Genomic DNA, 27,312 nt, shown 5'->3' on the forward strand with positions numbered 1-27,312 from the left:
TAAAATGTATTATTATTATTGTTATCTTGTTCTGTTACACCCATCACCTGCATGTCCTCTCTCACCACATCCATAAACCTTCTCTTAGGCCTTCCCCTTCTCCTCTTCCCTGGCAGCTCTATCCTTAGCATCCTTCTCCCAATATACCCAGCATCTCATTATTTAACCTAATTATTTTTATTGCTGTTTCTTATTGAGTGCCATTGGTTAATTACATTATCAGCTACTTAATTCAGGCTGGCCATGAATCTGATGCTTTGTCATCTCCTGCTGCACGTGTTTATGCAGAAACCAGTGTGTGCTGCAAGAAATACAAAAAACAAAGAGTTGGGGTGCCTTGTAGGTGAACCTCATATAACTGGCTGGAAAGAAATGATCAAAAACAGAGGTGTGACCAGAACATCATGTGTGGGTGGGCATTTGGCTTGTCTGGGCGGGCAAAAAATATCCATCCATCCATCCCCATTTTTGTAGGGGGGTCAAATAATAATAACAACATAGTTTTATCCATCCATCCATTTACCAACCCGCTGAATCCGAACACAGGGTCACGGGGGTCTGCTGGAGCCAATCCCAGCCAACACAGGGCACAAGGCAGGGACCAATCCTGGGCAGGGTGCCAACCCACCGCAGGACACACACAAACACACCCACACACCAAGCACACACTAGGGCCAATGTAGAATCGCCAATCCACCTAACCTGCATGTCTTTGGAATGTGGGAGGAAACCGGAGCGCCCGGAGGAAACCCACGCAGACACGGGGAGAACATGCAAACTCCACGCAGGGAGGACCCGGGAATCGAACCCAGGTCCCCAGATCTCTCAACTGCGAGGCAGCAGCGCTACCCACTGCGCTACCGTGCCGCCCACATAGTTTTATATAACATATAAAAGCAAAAATTGTGGCATAAATCATAACCTATTGTTCAATAAAATTAACAGAGGCAATGGAACTTGTATTATTATTTTTTGTGAACAAATATAGAACTACATCTACAAGGTAAATATCAATAAAGTCAAATGTATACAACATATGAGAGCGAGAACAGAAACGTGGCTTATTGCTGTCATGGGAGGCTATAGGACATCAGTCTCCAGTGTTTAACCTGGATATTATCTACAGGACCAGTCTGCGGTTACTCTTGGCAAATTCTGAAATAAATTCATTCATGTCTAGATTTTCTGTGATGTTTTTCTCATGTGCCAGAATGACTAAATTTCTCTTCCTTGAATGCAGCATTGTTCGGCGGAGTGGAGTGAGAAAGCGGTTCAAAGTAGAGAAAGAGCTTCCGCATGCAGCTGAAGACACACCAGTGATGAGTGCTGTGATGCAGACATGGTTCTGACGTGCAGGATACTAGACGCGTGTTTGTGGAAGACGCCACCGTCTTTTTCTAGAGCTTTTTCCAATTAGTGTAGCCGTGTTTGGTGAATATGTCCTCGCGGTCCGAATTGGAAACACTAAATTTGTGGCAGGCAAAGCAAAAGCTGCCATCACGGACAACAGAATATTCAAGCCATGATTGAGACTGATACCAGCTTGCACTAAAACATCTGAGTGTCTTTCCGAATGCGCGCTTAGGATGATTAATTAAAATGGGCTGGGATGGGCTATCCATATTTAAGTCAGGCAGACCGGACTGTATATTTTGTTGAAGGCAGAGGTTTGGAGTACCCGACACAGGCGCAGAGCTGGAGGATTGTGTAGGCTTATCTACATCTTTTGGAGTTTCAGTTCCCGACGTGGGTGCGCTGTGCTCCGTGTTGGTAGCAGCGGTGTTGGGCTCAACCATGGAGCTTGCGGAGGGACAGAGGTTGAAGATGTCTGCTTTTTAATAAGCCACCTATGCATAGCCTTTGGTGTTACCAACCAGAAAATAAAAGAAGAATGGAACGTATACGCTGTTTTAATTAAAGAATGTGGTCAACAGGTTCAAAACGTGCTGAAAAATGTGCGGCGAAGTGAACTGTGAGCAGCACGGTGCCTGTCTAGTGGAGGAGACACTGACGGATACGCCGCAAATTCAAACGGAAAGCAACTCAGTTTTGAAAATCAAATGTTATTCTTCTCCAGAGTTTTCATTGGATAGACAGAGCATTTCGCAGGGGGGGGGGGCACAGCTTGTCTCTGGGGGGGGCAGTGCCCATCCCAGCCCACCCGTGGTCACGCCTCTGATCAAAAACAACATTTTCAAACTGGATATATAGCAACTGATTCAAAGATGGTAGCACGACCCTTAAGAAGTGGCCAGGGAAGTGACATCACTGGGACTGCCAGTCATCTGATCTGTAGGAGAGAAAGGAGGAGAAGAATCAGGCAACAGCGCCAACCTACGACTCGGGGTGGAATTACCGTTAGATAAGCCTTCAAATTGTCTCCCAAGCCCACTTGTATGACAGCGTCACATTTAAGGTCCAGCTGCCCATCAGAACCACGTCTGTGCCTGTATTTATCAAGCATCTCAGAGAGAGGTTAGGAGCACACGCTGATACAGCGCATTGCCACACCCACCACATGACCAACCAACTCAGGATCCAGATTAGGACGCGAGTGCGGCCATGCCACGGGTGACACCTCAGCACCACACCAGTTCAGATGGAGTGGAACAGTGTGAGTTTTTTCTGGTGGCTGGAGTGCCAATTCTGACACCAACCCCCAAGTTTTTCCCTGCAGGTTGGAGGCCCTACATGCAGATTAACGTCATGTCCAGGACGGAGCAATTGGAGGTTAAGGGCCTTGCTCAGGGGCCCAGGACATGAAAAACAGGAGACATGAGAAATTAGACAAACGAGATGAGACCATTCAGTCCATCAAGCCTGATTGTTTAGCTAATGGCCCATATTAGTTATGAAGCATCCTACACATTTCAGAATGAATATGTTATGATTTTACTGAAATCACATGACACTTTGTAGTTTTCTGATGCTAATGCTAAGACTTCACCACAAAGATTATCATAATAATAATATTCAAATATTTGGACATAAGTAGATAGATAGATAGATAGATAGATAGATAGATAGATAGATAGATAGATAGATAGATAGATAGATAGATAGATAGATACTTTATTAATCCCAGTGGGAAATTCACATTCTTCAGCAGCAGCATACTGATACAATAAATAATATTAAATTAAAGAATGATAATAATGCAGGTGAAAAACAGACAATAACCATGTATAATGTTGAATGTTAACGTTTACCCCCCCGGGTGGAATTAAAGAGTCGCATAGTTTGGGGGAGAAACGATCTCCTCAATCTGTCAGTGGAGCAGGACATGTTCAAATTAAAGGTTTGCACCACTCTCATAAAGTGTTCCAGAGTGTTGTGTTAAACCTGAGCAACTTCACAACACATGAGCATGGGAAAGGTGCTACATAAATAAAATGTATTATTAATTATTATTATTATTAATAACATCAAGAATAATACTTTAATGAGCACCGCAGTGGAAAGCTTGAGACACACACACCGAATGAGAGTTAAGTCTGATTACAGGCCCGCTTATTTAACAATAAATGATTCACAGCCGTACTTCCAGAAGAATCAGCTTCCCGCTTTTTAGGCCACAGGAAACGCCACGTAAAATAACAGTTACTGAAACTAACCACAGCTCTTCTTGCGCCTTTTCTGAAGTTGTGTTAACTTTTCCAGGGTTCCTGTTCATTCTGTAGACTCACACGCAGTGTCTCTCTTCTTGATATCCCCCCTTATCATCTGTGAGGCTCTATTTATTCAATGCCCCAGGAGTCACTTTCTACTTTCTTGAACCTTCCTGGGCTTGTAAAATGTAACACAAATATGGTTTTGTGGAATACAAAGTTTATCATAACCTGTGTGACATTTCACTGTCAATCATTCATCAAGCCCAGCCTGTCTTCAGGGTATTATGCTGGCTCCTATAATACAATTTGCATCCATGACCACCTGGGTGTTGATACTGTGATATCGCTTGCGTTTCACATATTGCGTGATCACTGACACTTGGGGAAATGAACATCATGTCAGTCTTTATGTCAATCACACAACCATCTCCTGGAAAACCAGCTCTTTGCATGAGGTCAGCCTTCTATTACCTCATGTGCAATGGTGGAGAAATGTATAAATCTGAGGATTACCCCACGCGTTGTCAAGAGTATTCAAAGTTTGGTTCAAATTTTGAGAAGTGGTTGGTTGTGACATGGGCGGCACGGTGGCACAGTGGTAGCGCTGCTGCCTCGCAGTTAGGAGACCCGGGTTCGCTTTCTGGGTCCTCCCTGCGTGGAGTTTGCATGTTCTCCCCGTGTCTGCGTGGGTTTCCTCCCACAGCCTTTTCTCTGACCATTTTGGGTCTGCTAAATTTTATGGTCTCGGCTTTTTCAGTGCAAGCATTCAAGCTTCACGGTAAATACAGTAGGTTTGATTTAGCAAATGAGCATTTTATTAAAGAAAGGTGGCCATCCCGGAAGCCAATGAGCAGTTCTAGTCTCCTGAATGAGACATTTGAGACTTGGAGCTTCTTAATACGTATTGCTCATTGCTCAGGTTTTTCAAAACCTGGCAGGATCTAATTAATAATATTTTAGAATAAGCTCTTAAAGCACGGAGGAAGTAGATTCTCTCCCCATTTCTTTTTCTTCTCCATTTATCTGTAGCCGCCTAATAAACTCATCAATTTATTTATTTTTACTATTTTTAAGTTTTAGTCCGTTGGCCATGCTCCCTTTCTCAGGGGTGGGGGTTGATTTGTTTTCAATCCTATTTTTTTTTTTGTAAAACTTGATCTATTTGTATGGAACGATTACAATAAAATCAATAAAATAAAAAAAAAAGGTATTGCTCAAGTAAAACAATAAATCTAAAAGTCACCTTGAAAACAAAGTATAGCTACAAAAAGAAAGAAAAAAAACAAAAGATCTCTGTTTTTGAAGGACAATGCAACAAATAAATAAGAGACAATCCTTATGAACTGAGTTTTTCAATCATAATGAAGAATTATATTCTTGATTTTATGAAGATCTGCTTTATATTGTACTTTCTAGGGTGGCGCAGTGGGTAGCGCTGCTGCCTCGCAGTAAGGAGACCTGTGGTTCACTTCCCAGGTCCTCCCTGCGTGGAGTTTGCATGTTCTCCCTGTGTCTGCGTGGGTTTCCTCCCACAGTCCAAACACATGCAGGTTAGGTGCATTGGCGATTCTAAATTGTCCGGTGTGTGTCAATGTTAACTTTTTTTATATAGCACATTTAAAACAACATAGGAATGCTGTGGCCAAAGTGATTTACAATAAAAGAAGAAAAAACATACAGTTAACATAAAAAACATAAATAGAAATAAAATAAATGAACATAAATAAAATAAATAATAAATAGAAGTAATGTTACACTGCGGTGGGCTGGCGCCCTGCCCGGGGTTTGTTTCCTGCCTTGCACCCACTCACTGTTGGCTGGGATTGGCTCCAGCAGACCCCCGTGACCCTGTAGTTAGGCTATAACGGGTTGGATAATGGATGGTCTTTGTTTAAAAGTAAAGAGAAGATTTTATTGCAAGTATTAATATTCTTTTTTTTTTGTGATCAACTTTTTCATTAAGTAAAGACTAATTGACAGGATATATCAATAAACAGACATGGCATACAAAGTAACTCAACCCACCCAGCCTGAGTCAGGTTATTTAAGAAAAAAAATCAAGGAGTTACAAACTGAAATTTTCACAATTGAGCCTCAGCAGATCAGGATTCAGTTACATTACTGGGAGCGCCATTAATCTCCAAATGTATCAGGCTGTAGAAGGAGGACTGCCAGATATCGGCAGTGACGCATTTAGGTGTACAGGGTACACAAACAGAATAAGTTGTACTTGGAAAGTTTGAGCGGAAGCCTAGAAAGGTCTAAAAGAAAAGAATTAATATTCTTGAGCAGTTTCACGTTATGACAAATCACCCATGTTATGATTTTAAGGGTAATTTTTTCCTATGCTTTAGGATGCTTGTCTTTGTCTCCCTGGTGACACAAACCACATTCCCGTCTAATTCTGTTTTTGCCACTACACCTGACATCATAGATCTGTAGATTTTTTTTTTCAGTTGAGGCTCAAAATGCTTACAACATTCAAGTCCATTCAATTTTTCATTAACGGTTTATCAGTTCACTATTAAACAGTTCTTAGCTCCAAGGTCTTTGTTGCTGATATAAGAGCTGGGATAGTGTTTGCCCAGTCTCTTGCAATGCAGACTTATATTTTCATTTCTTTAACAGAATAATTGGTTGCCAGGTAAGAATTAGATAGATAGATAGATAGATAGATAGATAGATAGATAGATAGATAGATAGATAGATAGATAGATAGATAAGGTACTATATAGTCATATGAAAAGGTTCGTGAACCCCACTAAGCCTGCATAATAATTGACTCTCCTTTCAACAATAAAGATAACAGTGGTATGTCTTTCATTTCCTAGGAGTACTGCGGTGTTTTCTGAACAAAGATTTTTAGTGACGCAGTATTTAGTTGTATGACATTAAATCAAATGTGAAAAACTGGCTGTGCACAAATGTGGGTCCCCTTGTCACTTTGCTGATTTGAATGCCTGTCACTGCTCAATGCTGATTACTTACAACACCAAATTGGTTGGATGAGCTCTTTACGCCTTGGACTTCATAGACTGGTGTGTCCAATCATGAGATATAAAGGGATTTAAGGTGGTCAATTACAAGTTGTGCTTCCTTCCCTTTGACTCTCCTCTGAAGAGTGACAGCATGGGATCCTCAAAGCAACTCTCCAAAGATCTGAAAACAAAGATTGTTGAGTCTCCTGGTTTAGGGGAAGGCTACACAAAGCCATCTCAGAGGTTTAAACTGTCAGTTTCAACTTTAAGGAATGGAATCAGGAAATGGAAGGCCACAGGCACAGTTGCTGTTAAACCCAGCAGGTCTGGCAGGCCAAGACAAATACAGGAGTGGCATATGTGCAGGATTGTGAGAATGGTGACAGACAACACACAGATCACCTCCAAAGACCTGCAAGAACATCTTGCTGCAGATGGTGTATCTGTACATCATTCTACAATTCAGTGCAATTTGCACAAAGAACATCTGTATGGCAGGGTGATGAGAAAGAAGCCCTTTCTGCACTCACGCCACAAACAGAGTCGCTTGTTGTATGCCAATGCTCATTTAGACAAGTCAGATTCATTTGGGAACAAAGTGCTTTGGACTGATGAGACAAAAATTTAGTTATTTGGTCAGAACAAAAAGCGCTTTGCATGGCGGAAGAAGAACACCGCATTCCAAGAAAACACCTGCTACCTACTGTCAGATTTGGTGGAGGTTCCATCATGCTGTGGGGCTGTGTGGCTAGTTCAGGGACTGGGGCCCTTGTTAAAGTCGAGGGTCGGATGAATTCACCCCAATATCAACAAATTCTTTAGGATAATTTTCGAGCATCAGTCACAAAGTTGAAGTTATGCAGGGGTTGGATATTCCAACAAGACAATGACCCAAAACACAGTTCAAAATCTACAAAGGCATTCATGCAGAGGGAGAAGTACAATGTTCTGGAATGGCCATCACAGTCCCCTGACTTGAATGTCATCGAAAATCTATGGGATGATTTGACACAGGCTGTCCAGGCTCAGCAGCCATCAAATTGAACTGAACTGGAGAGATTTTGTATGAAGAATGGTCAGAAATACCTCCATCCAGAATCCAGACACTCATCAGAGGCTACAGGAGGACAGCGTCTAGAGGCTGTTAGATTTACAAAAGGAGGCTCAGCTAAGTATTGATCTCTGTTGGGGTGCCCACATTTATGCACCTGTCTAATTTTGTTATGATGCATATTGCATATTTTCTGTTAATCCAATAAACTTAATGTCACTGCTGAAATACTACTGTGTCCATAAGGCATGTCAGATATTAAAAGGAAGTTGCTACTTTGAAAGCTCAGCCAATGAGAAACAAAAATCCAAAGAATTAAGAGGGGTTCCCAGACTTTTTCATATGACCGTATAATAGATAGATGGATAGAAAAAGCAATATATTACAGACATATTATAGTTCTTAGCATTAAAAGAAATATTGGCCCTGTCACTTCTGATGCCAGTTGTCAATTCAGAGCGGAGGTAGAATATCACTGGAAGTGGCAATCCGAATATTATTAATGATTGTTCCAGGAGTACATACTTAAGTGGAACAACCATTTAATAATGGCAGTAGGAAATGATTAATAATTTAATATTAATACCCCATTCCACTACAGAATGAGCTCATCATCAGTATTTGTGATCTCCAACAGTATATTGGGGAAGACAGAGGGATTGTTTGCTTCATCGTCATCTTTTCCCACTTCAATGTGGAGTTGATGTGCTTGATCAACCTTCACCATGCAGCTCAGTCCTGTTCCTCCTCCCCAGTCAGTCCCTTTTCCTTCAGATCTTCTTTTACTTTCTCCACCCACCTCCACTTTGGCCTCCTACACTTTCTCTTCTCCTGTACGTCCATTCCCATCACTCTTTTGCCTACATCTTCATTGTCTCTCCTCATCACATGTCCATACCCCTTCACTTTCCTATACTTTCTTAGATATCTCTCCCACTTTTGTTGTACCTCTGATTGTTTCATTTCTTATTCTGTCCTTTTTTTTGAACTCCACACATCTATCACAACTTTCTCATTTCTGCCCCATCTAACTTCTTCTCCTGCACTTCCTTTACTGCTCATGTCTCAGATGCATCCGTCTTTGCTTGCCTCACCTTTAACCTTTGCTTTAATTCCTCAATACATACAATACTCCTGATACTTTCTTCCACTTGTTCCATCCACACTGCACTCCACGGGTTATCTCTGTGTCTAATTGACTAATTGCGTCTAATTTGGCTCTTTTAGTCAAAGTCATGGTTCATTTTTGCAGGAGTAGTACCCAAGGCTGTTTGGGGAGCTTTAGAAGTGTGCCCACAAGGCTGTCAGAGCACAGTAATGACTCTAAGTGCTTAATGCTGATTCTCCTGGAAGTGAAGTAGGAATGGGGGTGTAAGAAGACTGCACTTCCAAGGACCAATTGCTCTTGGAGCCAGCAGGAGATAGATAGATACTTTATTAATCCCAATGGGAAATTCACATTCTCCAGCAGCAGCATACTGATACAATAAATAATATTAAATTAAAGAATGATAATAATGCAGGTGAAAAACAGACAATAACTTTGTATAATGTTAAATGTTAACGTTTACCCCCCCGGGTGGAATTGAAGAGTCGCATAGTGTGGTGGAGGAACGATCTCCTCAATCTGTCAGTGGAGCAGGACGGTGACAGCAGTCTGTCGCTGAAGCTGCTCCTCTGTCTGGAGATGATCCTGTTCAGTGGATGCAGTGGATTCTCCATAATTAACAGGATTCTGCTCAGCGCCCTTCGCTCTGCCACAGATGTTAAACTGTCCAGCTCCATGCCAACAATAGAGCCTGCCTTCCTCACCAGTTTGTCCAGGCGTGAGGCATCCCTTCTTCTTAATGCTGCCTCCCCAGCACACCACCGCGTAGAAGAGGGCGCTCACCACAAACGTCTGATAGAACATCTGCAGCATCTTATTGCAGATGTTGAAGGACGCCAGCCTTCTAAGGAAGTACAGCCGGCTCTGTCCTTTCTTACACAGCGCATCAGTATTGGCAGTCCAGTCTAATTTATCATCCAATGCAATAGAGAGTCAATGCAATAAAGCGAGACAGACAGCAGGTAAGAAGGGGGTGCTTGTGACACATTAGTGTACAAATAGACCAAAACTCCTGCCTGTTAGACAGGGGCTTGAATTCACTTGCAGAGTTTCTTTTATTTCTGATTGTGTCATGTTTTTGGGTATTCCATTTGTGTACTCTTCCCCTTGTTTTATTTTTGTTGTATATTTTTGCTTGGGTGGTGCAGTGGGTAGCGCTGCTGCCTCGCAGTTGGGAGACCTGGGTTCGCTTCCCGGGTCCTCCCTGCGTGGAGTTTGCATGTTCTCCCCGTGTCTGTGTGGGTTTCCTCCCACAGTCCAAAGACATGCAGGTTAGGTGCATTGGCGATTCTAAATTGGCCCTAGTGTGTGCTTGGTGTGTGGGTGTGTTTGTGTGTGTCCTTTGGTGGGTTGGCACCCAGCCCGGGATTGGTTCCTGCCTTGTGCCCTGTGTTGGCTGGGATTGGCTCCAGCAGACCCCCGTGACCCTGTGTTCGGATTCAGCGGGTTGGAAAATGGATGGATGGATGGATATTTTTGCTTTCTTTAGCATTATTTTGGGTTTGGGGTGTGACCAGTAGTGCCCAAACACAGCCTCACAGACAGAGTCCTGGGTTCAAACTTGAACACTTATCATTTTACTGACTTCCTTTGACAGGTCCCGCTCTTTAAAATACAGCATAGTATCATGATGTAACTTTTCTCGTCTCCACTTCTCCCTGGCAAGTGTCATCCAGATCCTCTCCCAACTCTGACTCTTAACAGCTGAAACGGAGCTGCTTTGTTTATCCTGAACTTGGAGTATTTCTGGTGCCATAACACTGTCCCTCAGAAGCACTCCCGGGTTAGACAGCAGTCCCATGACGTAAGGACCATTAATCCCTGCAGCACCTCATGGCGGCACCAACAGGGCTGCCCCCATGGGACTACAGTTCCCAATATACCCTATGGGTATCCGTAGAGAGATGTTTCTGTGGATTAAGTAACCCAGGTAAGTTGCCTCTCGCTGTCCCTTTGTTGCACTGGCATCCCAGCCAGTTAATAAATCCTTGATCAAGTCCTTCCAGGGTGCCAGCATATTCATTTCTGTCCATTTCCTGGCTGCGGTAGGGACCACACTATCTATTTGGTGGGCTGGTCTCCTGGCCAGGAAAGAAATCTTGAACCAATCTTCAACACAAGCCCATTAAAGGACAGTGTTATCCTGTATGATGCACAAATTACAAATACATAAAGGCAATTATGTAGGGAATGTGTTCAAGGATTAATTACAGGCACAGTAAGAATTATTCATTAGAGCTGTGAACACCAGGGGGCGTTGCAGCCTGCCTCACTCTCGAGACAAAAGCACAGACACAAGTTCAAATTAATCCAAAGATTTTAATCCTTTAAATACCTTCACCATAAAGGCTTCAAAAGGCACATGGCACACACTCAATACAATGCTTGAAGGCTCTTTTCTTCTCCTCTGCTCCTCCAGGCAAGCTTTGTCTTCTTCCTCCCGACTCTGGCTCGCCTGGATGAAGGAGACTGCTCTTTTTAAGTAAACCCGGGAGCACTTCTGGTGTCCTGATACTGTGGCTTGGCAGTGCATTCTGGGTATGTCTAGTGCCTGGCGAAGTAGGGCTCGCACGGGACCCAACAGGGTTGGCCGAAAGAACTACAATTCCCAATATGCCCTGTGAGTCTCTGTAACAGTACCAAAACCCAGAAGTGCTGCCACCTAGGGTGCTGGGGTGGACAATGCCCTGAATAAATTGTCTTCCCTTGTCCTTCCACGCTATTGGTGTCCTTGCCAGGGAGGGATCCCAGTTCTGCTCCAACCGGGATGCCAGTCCCAGCGTGCCTTCTCTCACAGAGCATGGTAACTGCATGCATTACATGACATGTCTCATATCCATTATCCAACCCGCTCTATCCAAACTACAGGGTCACGGGGGTCTGCTGGGGCCAATCCCTGCCAACACAGGGCGCAAGGCAGGAAACAAACCCTGGGCAGGGTGCCAGCCCACCGGAGGGCACACAAACACACACCAAGCACACACTAGGGACATCGTCCTCACAGGTGCTGCTGCTTTGCAGTAAGGAGACTGTGGAAGATTGTGGGTTCCCTTCCCAGTTCCTCCCTGTGTGGATAGCACTTTGAGTACTGAGAAAAGTGCTATATAAATGTAATGAATTATTATTATTAATTTAGGCCCGCCAATGCACATAACCTGCATGTCTTTGGACTGTGGGAGGAAACCCACGCAGACACGGGGAGAACATGCAAACTCCACGCAGGGAGGACCTGGGAAGTGAACCTGGGTCTCCTAACTGCGAGGCAGCAGCGCTACCCACTGCGCCACCGTGCCGCCCCACTGTAGAAGATTTATATTTAAAAACAAGATGGTCAGTGTGAAACATAAAACTGCAAGAAATGACTAAATGAAGTATGAGTGTGATTGTGCATGTCATATCTGTATCAGGTCGACTTCTCATTAAGGATCTCCATCTGATATATGGTGGCATTTCTGCTAGCTCTGACAATGTTTCCTAACATTTCTTTTTTAAAGTCTTCTATAAATCAAAGAAATAATCCACAACAGAAGTGTTAGGACTTAGGAGTTAAATTAAGCCTGAGGAGGTGAGGCTTCAAAGACAAGAGAAGTAGATAAAACAGCAGTCAGTATTGGAGACATTGGGTGTCAGGCTTTTGAAGTTAATGTCGTGAGAAGTCAAGCAAAATGAGCCCTTGTATTGGCTAACTAAAAAGATTACAATATGCAAGCCTTCAAGGCAACTCAGGCCCCTTCTTCAGGCGAGATGCAATACAGAAACTGAAGTTCCTTGTGTTTACACACACACTAGGACAAGTAACCACATTGGTCTTCAGTTCTTTTAAAAACAGGAGATGGAGTCAGTTTTGTTCCAATTGTGTCAGATAGACAGCAGACCCCCATGGCCCTGCAGTTAGGATATAGTGGGTTGGGTAATGGATGGATGGATGTTTGGAATATTGTACTGGTTAAATTTTGACTGAACTGTGTTCCTACTGTAATATGATTAATAAACTCAATGACATTTTATTATTAAAAAAATTTAGCACTCTTGTGCTTAAGTCCAAAAATCCTGTGTTCTGCATCCTTAGAATTCATGCAGAAATGATTTCAATTCAGGACTCACATTTTTTCCCCCAGTAACAGATTACTGGTGTACACGTGAACTGCCTTATTTATGCATGTACTGGTTGCAGCAGAAAACAGATTTGCTGCACCAAAATGATGACTTGCCAACACTTCAGTGGTGGCTAAATGCTGATCTCTTGCCTGGAAATGTGCTGTGACTGTTCACTTGAGGCACAAAAGACAATATTCCCCGGTGGCTCCGTTAATCCACATTAAAGGTTTTCAATTCCCTGGTGGTGTCCCATTTAGAGAACGGTCTTTGACGCCAGTCTGTCGAATCTGGCCTGTGTGAGAGGTGAGTGAATCAGTTCTCCCTCTATAAAAAGTGGAACTGAGCAAGCAGCACGTGAAGGAATATACAGTGGGGCAAAAAAGTATTTAGTCAGCCACCAATTGTGCAAGTTCTCCCACTTAAAGATGAGAAAGGCCTGTAATTTTCATCATAGGTATACCTCAACTATGAGAGACAAAATGGGGAAAAAAAAATCCAGAAAATCACATTGTCTGATTTTTGAAGAATTTATTTGCAAATTATGGTGGAAAAAAAGTATTTGGTCAATAACAAAAGTTCATCTGAATACTTTGTTATATACCCTTTGTTGGCAATGACAGAGGTCAAACGTTTTCTGTAAGTCTTCACAAGGTTTTCACACACTGTTGCTGGTATTTTGGCCCATTCCTCCATGCAGATCTCCTCTAGAGCAGTGATGTCTTGAGGCTGTCGCTGGGCAACACGGACTTTCAACTCCCTCCAAAGATTTTCTATGGGGTTGAGATCTGCAGACTGGCAAGGCCACTCCAGGACCTTGAAATGCTTCTTACGAAGCCACTTCTTTGTTACCCGGGCGGTGTGTTTGGGATCATTGTCATGCTGAAAGACCCAGCCACATTTCATCTTCAATGCCCTTGCTGATGGAAGGAGGTTTTCACTCAAAATCTGACGATACATCGCCCCATTCATTCTTTCCTTTACACGGATCAGTCGTCCTGGTCCCTTTGCAGAAAAACAGCCCCAAAGCATGATGTTTCCACCCCCTTGCTTTACAGTAGGTATGGTGTTCTTTGGATGCAACTCAGCATTCTTTCTCCTTCAAACACGACTTCTATTTTGGTTTCATCTGACCATATGACATTCTCCCAATCTTCTTCTGGATCATCCAAATGCTCCCTAGCAAACTTCAGATGGGCCTGCACATGTACTGGCTTAAGCAGGGGGACACGTCTGGCACTGCAGGATTTGAGTCCCTGGCGGCGTAGTGTGTTACTGATGGTAGCCTTTGTTACTTTGGTCCCAGCTCTCTGCAGGTCATTCACTAGGTCCCCCCGTGTGGTTCTGGGATTTTTGCTCACCGTTCTTGTGATCATTTTGACCCCACGGGGTGAGATCTTGCGTGGAGCCCCAGATCGAGGGAGATTATCAGTGGTCTTGTATGTCTTCCATTTTCTAATAATTGCTCCCACAGTTGATTTCTTCACACCAAGCTGCTTACCTATTGCAGATTCAGTCTTCTCAGCCTGGTGCAGGTCTACAATTTTGTTTCTGGTGCCCTTTGACAGCTCTTTGGTCTTGGCCATAGTGGAGTTTGGAGTGTGACTGTTTGAGGTTGTGGACAGGTGTCTTTTATATTGATAACGAGTTCAAACAGGTGCCATTAATACAGGTAATGAGTGGAGGACAGAGGAGCCTCTTACAGAAGAAGTTACAGGTCTGTGAGAGCCAGAAATCTTGCTTGTTTGTAGGTGACCAAATACTTTTTTTCCATCATAATTTGCAAATAAATTCTTTAAAAATCAGACAATGTGATTTTCTAGATTTTTTTTCTAATTTTGTCTCTCATAGTTGAGGTATACCTATGATGAAAATTACAGGCCTCTCTCATCTTTTTAAGTGGAAGAACTTGCACAATTGGTGGCTGACTAAATACTTTTTTGCCCCACTGTAAGTGTAATGTGACCAAAATGGCAGCTGTCTGCTCCTCAAGCCTTGCTCTTTAGTGTCACTTGTTTGTGAATTTGCATTGTTAGAGAATGAAGAAAAGTGTTAAGGAGCCATGGGTTATCCTTTATTATTAGAAATGATTAATACCTTGTTTCTTCACAGTAAAGTATTTGTCTGTATTCAGTGCTTTTGGAAATAGCAATAGTCTCTCGGCACTCATTTTCTATGGATGGTTTATCTCACAATGTACTGAAGGACAACTTTCTTGGGAGAGCCTGATTTCTCAGATATCAAAAAGGAAATAGGTGCTTTCCTACCACAGAAACTTTGTTTTCAGGAACCAATGAGTTCCTGCATGATGTAGGCCCTGGGCCACCTGTGGTCCCTGGCCACCTTCATGTAATGAGTTCCCACCACACAACAGAAACTTTTATGCAAAATATGTGATGTGCAAGCAAACGTTTGGTGTGATCGCGAACTTCATAGGGGACAAACCTTATTGCTTCAAGGTGATTGCAACTTTACGGGGAGACAGATACCCATATTTAAAGACAGCGGACAGCAACGTGCAATATCAGCGCAAGTCTCTCCTCTGAGTTTGCGTAACAGTTTGCATGACAGTGCTGAAATAATTGCTTACATACCATCGAACATTTACTCTGATTGGTTTGTTAGCTTACACACCCAAATAAAAGTCTCATTCCACTACATTCTTGTCCTTCTCAATATCTCTTAAGTTCAGCTCTTACTCCTTTATGGAATTTCTGTGTATATGACTACTGTTAAGTCTTACTGTGCCCATGACATCAACCAATTTCTTACACCACCACCTAGAACAGGGGTCACCAACTCCGGTCCTGGAGGACCACCGTGGCTGCAGGTTTTCATTCTCACCTTTTTCTTGATGAGTGACCTGTTTTCACTGCTAATTAACTTTTTTGAACTAAATTTAATTGAATTGCTCTTGAAGATTCAGACCCCTTAATTGTTTCTTTTTCCTTAATTAGCTGCAAACAATAATGGGATACAAAATCAGCCAAAACAACTGGTGTCCATCATACAATATCTGAAAATAAAGAAAGATGAATGTCTCAGGAATATCGATCTTCTCAGGTTCTCCAAAACATTTTAATAGTGCTCTTAGAAAGAGAAAATCAACAATTTTGGAAAAACTCTGCTAATGCACCACGAGAGCGGCAACAGGCCACGAAATTAAAGAACGAGTTTAATTAACGACAAGAAGTAGCTAGTTGGAGTGAAACTGGTGGTAGTTTGAGGCCCTCACTTAGTTGGTCTTCTGTTGGCTCACTCACTTCACATTTCATTTCTGTTTGGGTGCCATTTAAGGAAAGAAATTCAGAGGAACGATGAAGAAATTCAGGGGAGCAAATCTTTAAAAAAGCAATTCAATTAAAATTAATTCACAAGAAGTTCATTAGCAGCACTAAAAAGGGTTAGAATGAAAACCTGCAGCCACGGTGGTCTTCCAGGACCGGACTTGGCGACCCCTGACCTAGAACATTCTTGTCTCTTTACTTAACCATTTCAGCAGTCTCTTCAGGCTGTTTCTAAGACAAATGCTTTATATTTATTTTTAAATGTAAACTGCATACCAAAACACCTAATGCTATAGTACACCTGAATAACTTCAATTTCTTTCATGGTAGATAGACCCCAAAGTTAACATTGGACCATAAATATTTGGACAGAAACAACTTTTTTCTTATTTTGGTTCTGTACATTACCACAATGAATTTTAAATGAAACAACTCCGATGCAGTTGAAGTGCAGACTTTCAGCTTTAATTCAGTGGGGTGAACAAAACGATTGCATAAAAATGTGAGGCAACTAAAGCATTTTATTAACACAATCCCTTCATTTCAGGGGCTCAAAAGTAATTGGACAAATTAAAGAACTGGAAATAAAATGTTCATTTCTAATACTTGGTTGAAAACCCTTTGCTGGCAATGACAGCCTGAAGTCTTGAACTCCTGGACATCACCAGATGTTGGGTTTCCTCCTTTTTAATGCTCTGCCAGGCCTTTACTGCAGCGGCTTTCAGTTGCTGTTTGTTTGTGGGCCTTTCTGTCTGAAGTTTAGTCTTCAACAAGTGAAATGGCTGCTCAGTTGGGTTAAGATCAGGCGACTGACTTGGCCATTCAAGAATTTTCCACTTCTATGCTTTAATAAACTCCTGGGTTGCTTTGGCTGTATGTTTTGGGTCATTGTCCATCTGTATCATGAAACGCCGCCCAATCAGTCTGACTGCTGTATTTAGCTGGATTTGAGCAGACAGTATGTCTCTGAACACCTCAGAATTCATTCGGCTGCTTCTGTCCTGTGTCACATCATCAATAAACACTAGTGTCCCAGTGCCACTGGTAGCCATGCACGCCCAAGCCATCACACTGCCTCCCTCCACCGTGTTTTACAGATGATGTGGTATGCTTTGGATAATGAGCTGTTCCACGCCTTCTCCATACTTTTTTCTTGCCATCATTCTAGTAGAGGTTGATCTTGGTTTCATCTGTCCAAAGAATGTTTTTCCAGAACTGTGCTGGCTTTTTTAGATGTTCTTTAACAAAGTCCAATCTAGCCTTTCTATTCTTGAGGCTTATGAGTGGCTTGCACCTTGCAGTGCACCCTCTGTATTTACTTTCATGCAGTCTTCTCTTTATGGTAGACTTGGATATCGATACGCCGACCCCCTGGAGAGTGTTGTTCACTTGGTTGGCTGTTGTGAAGGGGTTTCTCTTCACCATGGAAATGATTCTGTGATCATCCACCACTGTTGTCTTCTGTGGATGTCCAGGTCTTTTTGCGTTGCTGAGTTCACCAGTGCTTGCTTTCTTTCTCAGGATGTACCAAACTGGAGATTTTGCGACTCGTAATGTTGTAGCAATTTCTCCGATGGGTTTTTTCTGTTTTCGCAGCTTAAGGATGGCTTCTTTCACCTGCATGGAGAGCTCCTTTGACCGCATGTTGTCTGTTTACAGCAAAATCTTCCACATGCAAGCACCACACCTTAAATCAACTCCAGGCCTTTTATCTGCTTAATTGATAATGACGTAATGACGGACTTGACCACACCTGCCCATGAAATAGCCTTTGAGTCAATTGTCCAATTACTTTTGAGCCCCTGAAATGAAGGGATTGTGTTCAAAAAATGCTTTTGTTGCCTCACATTTTTATGCAATCGTTTTGTTCACCCCACTGAATTAAAGCTGAAAGTCTGCACTTCAACTGCATCTGAGTTGTTTCATTTAAAATTCATTGTGGTAATGTACAGAACCAAAATGAGAAAAAAGTTGTCTCTGTCCAAATATTTATGGACCTAACTGTAGCTAGATAGCAAAGGGACTATAAAATAGATAGTTAGGTATTACATTTGTCAAAAAGGCAAAATTTAGTTTATCACAGAAGCATAATACTTAAATATTACAGTAAATATACACCAGTAGGTGCTTTTTAAATCGTATGTTTATTCTTGTAAACAAGTCTTCTGTTTTTTGCCTGATTACAAAAGTGCTTATTCTGCCTTTTGCTTTTTTTTCTATTGTTTTACATTAATTGTAACTGTAAATTCTTTTGGAACATTACTCACTCTGAAAGGAGCCATACAAGACAAAACCTGTAGGTTTACAAGGCACTCTATAATAGATACACACACACTAGAATGTCTAAAAAGAAAGTGTAAAAAGCTTTTTCTGATATTTTTATATGATTATTACTTTAGCAGTAAAGGTTAAATATTTATTTTTATCACAGAGGGGTTTTATGATCAGCATTTTATCTTTATGTTACATTTTCGATATACTAATAATACTGCATATAGTTTAAAGGGCATGTAAATGGAAATATGCTACTTAGCTCTAAAATTAAATAAATCTGATGCAATTTTTAAATTGTACTGTTGCCATTATCTCTGTCTTTTTGTTCAGAATTTTGGCTCAAGACTGTTCTCATGGTCACACCTGGAGTCGGTGGTGAGGATTGTTCTGCTTCTTTTTGAATTACAATCCAACACCTTTGCCTCTAGAGGGCCACCCTGTTTTCTTAGTTAAAGGGGTTCAGTCTAGCAGATTATGTCAGATTTCCTTTGTTTGCTATTCAGAGCAACTTGATGACAAAGAAATATAAATGCTAAGCCAGCTTTTTTTTGCCATTCTCTAATTTACTCATGTCCTAGCTGTATCCCGTGGCTTCACCCACATAGTAATGAAACAGGACAGACTTTAAAAATCAATAGACATTGGCACTGCGTCTGATTGCGTTCAGCTCTGACGGGAAAGCGTTCCCCGAGTGGGAAGAAAAACACAAGGCCGTGATATGTCTGGCAATCAGCAGCTACCCTCTAAAACACACGGAGCTCTGATCTCTCTCTCTCTCAAAAACGTCAAACGTTACTCCTTAACAATCAGTAGATGATAATGTCTGCTGAACAAACAGGTACCGCTAGCTAAGCGGAGGCAACACGTGGCGAGACGTAGAGCGACTCAAACTGAATGAGGAAGGCCCCGCCCCCTGCTCTCTCGGCCCACAGCCACTCTGTTGGATTTGCATAAATACATCGGTACCGCAAGTGAACTCTCGATGACAGAAGTCACAAAATCAACCGGAAAATTCAAGCAAATTATAAAAAACAACCCGATCTAAATCCGTTAAGTAAATCTCTAGTGAAAAGCGGACAGACATACAGACAAAACATGCTTATACCACGAAATTTTTAAACCGTTTCTTAGCGAGCACCTATGTGCCAAGGGGAACCTGCATTCCACATTTCAAATCTCAAGTCCTCAAGGGAGATTTCATGATGAGTGAGTCAGTGGTATTTGGCTTTTATATATGTAGAGATAAGCATTTAAAGCAGGAGTTCCCAAGTTCAGTCCTGGAGTACGACTGTGGCTGCGGGTTTTCATTCCAACCAGTTACACAAACACTTACTTCTTAGTTCTAAATGAACTAGTTGTTGAATTAGTCTTTTTCTTCTCTTATTTTGTATTCAGAAATATGTGCTAGTATATTTACATGTAATCAGAATTGAGAAGTTGGCATCTTTGTCACATCTTTAAATGTTAACTTTCTTTTACCACATAGTTTTTAACTCACCTTTCCCTGTGCAGTTTACTCCCTGAATTTTATCCGAATTCTGATGATTAAGGATGAGCAGTGCAGACACGGGTGCAAATGAACCAGAATGTTAAAACAGACCTGCTACTTCAATGTTTCATTCGTTTGTGTGTTAATTAGTAATACAAAGTGGTCCTCAAATTCAGTCCTGCAGACCACCTGAACTGCACGAGTTCATCCCAACCACCTGCTGCTGTTATCTCCAGCTTTTATTAAACTAGCTGTTATTTCCCCCATTCCTGTCTTTATTGTTGTTTCAGAAATTACAAAATTGGTTTGCTAAATATTCAGGGGAATTTAGCAAGCATTTGTATGCATGACATTAATTACGCTGTTTTTCTTGCTTTTTAAGATTTTACTCTTTTTGTGTTCTGGTCATTTATGTCTTTTCTTATCAATTAGCTCAGAAGTGAATTTTACACTGAAGTGTCTGTTTCCTTTTAGTATTCAGTGCCATGTGTACCTGTGTCTGTGCTGCTCATCCTTAATCGTCAGAGTCAAAGATAACTCCTAGATTGCGGGCTGATTCAGTAAAATTAATGGGGATTCCAACTGAGTTAAATGATAACAAAATATTGTTGTGATCAGCATCATTCCCTCCAACAATTAACATCTCTGTTTTATCTGTATTTAAAGACAAGTAGTTCTCATCCATCCACTCCTTTACTTCACTAACACAACTAATTAAAGACAACATCGGAGAAACTTCATTTGATTTAAATGAAAGGTATAACTGGGTGTCATCTGCGTAGAAGTGAAAATTAACATGATGTTTCCTAATGAGAGATCCCAGTGGAAGCATGTAAAGTGAAAACAGTAAAGGTCCCAGTACTGAGCCCTGCGGGACACCATATTGAACTTCTGTGTATAATGATGGAGTCCTGTGAGCACATTTCTGTACATACTGGAATCGATTTGATAAGTAAGAACTAAACCAAGCGAGCACGGTGCCTGTAAGCCCAACATCATTTTCTAGCCTGTCTAGTAAAATCGAATGGTCAATGGTGTCAAATGCTGCACTTAAGTCCAACAACATAATTACAGTGGAGTTTCCTTCATCAGAGGATATCAGAATGTCATTTACAACCCACGTTAGTGCCGTTTCTGTACTATGACCAGTGCGGAAACCAGACTGGAATTTCTCAAATAAATTGTGATACGTAAGGTGTGACTGAAGCTGACTGGCGACTACTTTTTCTAATATTTTAGAGAGGAACGGTAAATTTGAAATACACCTATAATTATTTAGTATGTGTGGGTTTAGGTCTGACTTTTTAAGTAATAAGTTTAATGACTGACACATTTAGTGTATCAGGTACTGTGCCAGGCAATAATGAACTACTGATAATGTTTAGAATATTTGCTGCAAGAACATCCATTGCACTTTTTACTAGTTTTGTTGGCACTGGATCTAGGGAACAAGTAGTGGGCTTCATTTTAGAAATCAAAGTTAAGACTTCCTGCTCAGTTACAGGATTAAAATTACTAAAGTGTTGAATGCAATGTGAGGCAGGGTCTGCTAAGCTAGTATGCGGTTTGTACTGTGATGCTGAGATCTGGGATCTTATATTTTTAATTTTCTCATTGAAGAAGTTCATAAAGTCTGTACTGCTAATATCTGTTGGTATTTTGCACTGTAGATCTGAATTCCCATTTGTTAATTTAGCAACTGTTCTAAACAGTACCCAGGGATTTTTATTATTGCTGTCTATTATTGTAGAATAGTATTCTGAGCGAGCTTTAAAGAAAGCTTTTTAATATTTATTAACAGTCTCTGTCCATGCAATTTGAAAGACATGTAGCTTTGTTGTTCTCCATCTGCGCTCCAGTTTTCGACACTCTGAACATGGGTACATCCTTGATTTTTGAGGAATCTGCATCTAAATTTGTGATACAGGAAAGACGTCAGTGTAAGTTTTAAGGTTATCTGTAATTTTTGCACGTAGTGAGCAGTTAAAAAATACTCAGCCACATGAGAGAAATGCAAATCAAAATGGATACACCATCCCTTCCTTTTCACATAGACTTGCACAGAAATAGATGAGAAACTCTTGAGGTACATAGAAGCTGAAATCTTTAAAAAAAATAAGCAAAAGTTGAAAAGGAGAAGTTCAAAAAATGGTTGCACACAGAAACAAGCTCATTTCTCTGTCTTCTTTGCAACCTTTGCATGTATTGGTAAAAAAAGGAAGCATGTTGCTCAGTAGCTCAGCTGTGCTGCAAATAGGATGTGTTAAACTTCCTGGGGGGGGGTCATGTGGCCAGTGACAAGGAGCAGAGTTTGTGGGCACTGACGGCTCTCAGGGGTTTAAATGGGAAGCTCGTGTTTGGTAAGGGCCAGTGACTGGCAGGCAAGGCTTTCTTTGCTTTTTTTTATACGCTAAGAAGCTGCTCCTTCTACAGTGGCTGGCAAGAACATGACAAAAGGCCATTTATTTATTCACATTGATTGTGTTCTTTTGGCCTTTATACATTCATGAAAAGATGCCCCTGTAGAGCCATGCCAGCAACACAAGGCCCCCCTCTGTCCAGGCTGGCGTGAGCTGAGCTGGAAGCTGTCGGCGTCTGAGTGGAATACTTTAGTGCTGAGAAGTTTCACGTGTTGGCTGAAGTCAGTTGTGACCCTGCTGACAACTGATAATTACGACAGATGCCTTTAGTCAAATATCTGAAATTAAACTTTTTTTCATCAAAAAAGAAGAAGACTTGTATCTGTTTTATAATTGCCTACTGTTGGTCACTGGAAGACACAGATCATCTTTCAGGAGAGTAGCTGGCATGTGTTGGCGTGCATAGAGTCTTCAAAATGAAGAGCTCTGCATGAGGCTTTTGGGATCTATGACTGAACTGAGAGTTGAAGGAGACTGTATCCTCTTTAGTTGTCTGAGCTGCAGTAGACCCTTAAAAATAAAGCTTTTATTTACACTTGAAAAACACGGAAACTAAAAGAAATACCTTGGCCTGTATGAATATATTAATATTCAACACAGGGTCGCAGGGGCTGCTATAGCCTATCCCAGCAAGCGCAGGGTGCAAGGCACCAGTTCATCGCAGGCCAAACACATCCATCCATTTTCCAACCCGCTGAATCTGAACACAGGGTCACGGGGGTCTGCTGGAGCCAATCCCAGCCAACACAGGGCACAAGGCAGGAACCAATCCCGGGCAGGGTGCCAACCCACTGCAGGACACACACAAACACACCAAGCACACACTAGGGCCAATTTAGAATCGCCAATCCACCTAACCTGCATGTCTTTGGACTGTGGGAGGAAACCCACGCAGACACGGGGAGAACATGCAAACTCCACGCAAGGAGGACCCGGGAAGCGAACCCAGGTCCTCAGATCTCCCAACTGCGAGGCAGCAGCGCTACCCACTGCGCCACCATGCCGCCCAGGCCAAACACAGCCACACCTAATTTAGCACCACCAATACATGTCTTTGGACAGTGAGAAGAAACCGGAGCACCCAGAAAAAACCCACATAGAAATGTGGAGGACATGCAAACTCCACGCAGGGAGAACAGGGGATGTGAGTCCCGGCCTCCTAACTGCGAGGCAGCAGTGTTTACACTGCACCACACATATTAATGTTCGCTAAGTAATAATTTATTTTGTGTACCATTCTTTATAGGCTGAACATAGGACAGCTGTTTTCTATGAATGTAAAATACGTCAGCCATTTGATGAAGCAAATAAATACCAGAAAGTGCTCTAACGTAACTACTGTAAGTCACACCTGAGTGTTACACTATCTGTACATTTTCTAACTTTTTAAAATAAGAAAATGCTTATTTAGCCACCATTAAAATATGCAATGTTTTCTGTCATTTAAATATTTTTCGTGATGATGACTGACTTATAAGCTGAGACGTCCTAGTGCCGAGTTTTATAAATCGGGGCGGAGTGGTGGCTCTGAGGCTAAGGATCTGCGCTGGTATCCCGAAGGTTGCTGGTTTGAATCCCCGTCACTGCCAGAAGAGATCCTACTCTGCTGGGCCCTTGAGCAAGACCCTTAACCTGTAATTGCTCCAGGGGCGCTGTACAATGGCTGACCCTGCGCTCTGACCCCGAGGGATATGTGAAAACTAACAAATTCCTAATACAAGAAATTGTATAAGGCAAAATAAAAATCCTGACTTCTGCCTTAGAAATGGCTGACACATGCGTCTGAGCGTTTTATACATGAGTCCCGTGGTGTCTACTTCATTCATCGTGAATTACTATTTTTAGGACACAGTTAAGGAGGCAAGCTCCCCACAAAAAGGTTAAGTAATAAGAACTTGACCAAAGAGAGATAGTTAGTCAAAAATAAGAAAAGGAGTGTAAATTTTACACTAATGTTCTTTTTGTAATGTGTAATAAGAGAAGAAAAAAATGACCGACTATTTAAACACAAATCAGTTAAGTACAAAATGATTGAACTGCTGTGAAACTGGCTGCAGCCACAGAGACCCCCCCAGAAGTGGGCCTGAAGCTGGTCTAGGCTGTACTCCCTTATTATTCTCATAAAGGACCTCATGCGATTATTTACATCACGCCTTTCATGCTCCACACTTTCACAAATCACTTGTTTTGTAATACATTACACCTTTGTATGGTGTCTTCTGTAGTGAAAAACATGAAAGAGTCAATGCTGTAAAAGCCTAAATTAAAAATGAGATCAAATCATAAAAAAATCATTTGAACGTGTGAACACTGTAATAGGTGTTTTGAAGTGTGCAGCAAGCTGCTGGAAATGTTTTACCAGTCCATTGTAGCCAGCGTGTTATTTACGTGGTGGTCTTCTGGGGAATCAACTTGATCTTGGGTGATGTAAAACACCTGTACAGGTTATCGGTAAAGCCGTCTCCATCATAGGGTTATCTCTGGCTACTGGAGAAGAGGATGATGGCAAACTTGGATGCCATCATAAACAATTCTGCTCATCCCCTCCAGGGGGCGCTTTCAGTACTTTCAGCCACATAAGATTGTCTGCCTGCTGCCATTAGGCACAGATTCAAATTAGTATACAGTACTTAAGGTTTTACCATAATACATATTGTATCATGTTTTAGTTCTATTGTTTTCTATTGTAGTTTGAATCTGTGTAGCTTATGTGTTTTGTTTTGCTGTGAATTTCCCCTTGGTGATTAATAAACTATTACTAATCTAATATAATATAATAGCAAGGGAAATTCTACGAGATCATCAATGAGGCCAACACTCAAAAATCCAACCCAATGAGGTCTTGAGATGAGGGAGAGTTGGCCAAAAGATAGACATGATGCTTATAGAAATTATTTAGATAGTTTAATGACGTCAAATTGCATTAAATAAATAAAATGTGTTATTTTAGTGTAAAATGATATACAGTATGGATACGAAGTGTTGTTTTTTTAGGTTACTTCTCATATTACAAGAGGGCCAAAACCACCATTTTGAAATTAGTCTTTTCTGCATATAGTGCCTTTCATATATAAAATAGCCACAAAGAAATATGATAATTATTCACACCATCTTTATAGTTTTGGACTGAGAAGGAATAAACTTAATTGTGCAACTGGGCATTGTTATTTAACATATATTATAATAGGGGGACTCAGGGCCGGATTTATATGAAAAGAGGCCCTAGGCTATTCCACTTATGAGGCCCTTTCACCTTCCATTTTTAAGTTTGTAAATTACATGAGAGATAATAAAATACATCATTACTGTGATTAACCAATACATTTTTATGTTTGTTTATTAGTCATATGTGTAGAATTTCTCCTTATTTTTCGGTTCAGTGTTTTAGTGTTCACTGTTTTTAGAATAGTGTAATTTTAATTTTGCTAACAATTTGAATGTAGGCCCCTCTTGATCTTGAGGCCCTAGGCTGAAGCCTAGTTAGCCAATAGGAAAATCCGGCCCTGGGGGGACTTATGAAATAAAACGATGTGTAGTGTTTTCACAGGATGGCAGTGTGCAAAGCCTCATAACACTTGTTATTAATAACGTTTTGCCTTGTATGGCTCCTTTCCCAGTGAGGATTGATCCAAAAGAATTCACAGTTACAATTAATGTAAAGCAATAGAAAAAAAAAACAAAAGGCAGAATAAGCACTTTTGTAATCGGGCAAAAAATAGAAGATTTGTTCACTTAAGAATAAACGTACGATTTAAAAAACACCTAATGGCGTACATCTGCTGTGATATTTATGTATTGTGCTTCTATAATAAACTACATTTTCAAATTTTGACAAATAATATATTTTCTATTATATAGTCCCTTTGCTATCTATCTATCTATCTATCTATCTATCTATCTATCTATCTATCTATCTATCTTAGTAAGAAGTGACCGTGTCGTCGTTTTTGTTTAATGCACATTTCGCTGTGTTTCTTTTTAAAGCCGCTAGAGCCGAGTGCTGCTTCTGTTTTGCCGGTGCGCGGTGAATCAGATCGGAAGATGTTTCTCATGAAGTTTCACGGGGTTTAGGTGAAGAGAGGAAGTTTGCAGCTGACATTGCGCTTTCAGGAAGTTCGCGATCACAGACACAGGCGATCGGCGCTTAGGAGCCTGCAGTCCACTGGACGCCGCAGTGAGTAGTCTCATTTTTAAAAGCCATACCGAGATCCTTGGCGTGAACTGCTGGTTTATGTCAAAGCCGTTTGTCTTTGCGAAACTAGAGACAAAATGAGCGAACCCGTGAAATGTAGCGTGTATTTGGTTGTCGGCTATGTGGCTATACTTGATTTGCTAAAATTTAGTTGTTTTTTTTTTTAATTAACTCTGAAATTAAAAGGGGGGCATCGCTTCAGGAAAGAATTGCCTTTCCTTTCTGCCCTCGATCAGTTCGCGTTCTTGCCGTTATTTTATAGAGGAACTACCTGTTGAGCACTGTCAAATCTAATTCAGTTAAGGAAATGGCATTGTATGAAAATCAGTACCTCGATCGTGAACTGAAGTCGAGGTTTTAAAGAACCATGGAATAAAGCAAAACACCACAGTAATTTAGCTGTAAAGTTATATTGGATGTGTAAAGGGAAGGAAATTGGGGGACAGAGTTATGCAGCGGCGGGAGGTAATGTGTGGCTACTGCTTCATAGTCCCTGCGCCCTGGGTTCGGATCCTGGCACTGCCTGTGTGAAGTCTGTGTGTCCTCCACATGTCTTAGCAAGCTTTTCTCTGAGAACTCTGATTTGCCTTCTCACAATCCAAAGACATGTACATTAGGCTATTTGTCAGCTATATAAAAAGAAGAAAAAAATGAAAACGGGCAGAATGTATGTATGTGAGTGCAAATCTGCTCTAGAAAAGGACGAGTGCCCCATACGAGGTCCCTTCATGCCTGGTACCGAATGCTGTCAGGATAAATAAATACTGGCTCTTAGTGACCTGTACAGTTCACAAAGTTTTGAAAATG

At 41.5% G+C, this 27,312-nt stretch overlaps 1 protein-coding gene across 5 annotated transcripts in view; it reads left to right on the forward strand.

Moving 5' to 3' along the window:
• wipf1a (WAS/WASL interacting protein family, member 1a) overlaps nucleotides 1–27,312 on the forward strand; it is a 234,492-nt gene that overhangs the window by 35,935 nt on the left and 171,245 nt on the right. The window contains exon 1 of one of the 5 annotated variants that reach the window (XM_051930650.1): nucleotides 26,344–26,487. The exons of 3 other annotated variants lie outside the window; for them this stretch is intronic. The gene's annotated coding sequence lies outside the window, so the exon portion shown is untranslated. Of the gene's footprint in view, nucleotides 1–26,343; nucleotides 26,488–27,312 lie in introns of those variants that run through there. One more of the 5 variants, XM_051930651.1, reaches the window with a different exon arrangement.

Source organism: Erpetoichthys calabaricus, chromosome 8 (assembly GCF_900747795.2).
Source record: "Erpetoichthys calabaricus chromosome 8, fErpCal1.3, whole genome shotgun sequence".
In the NCBI taxonomy this organism is placed as follows: Eukaryota; Metazoa; Chordata; class Cladistia; order Polypteriformes; family Polypteridae; genus Erpetoichthys; species Erpetoichthys calabaricus.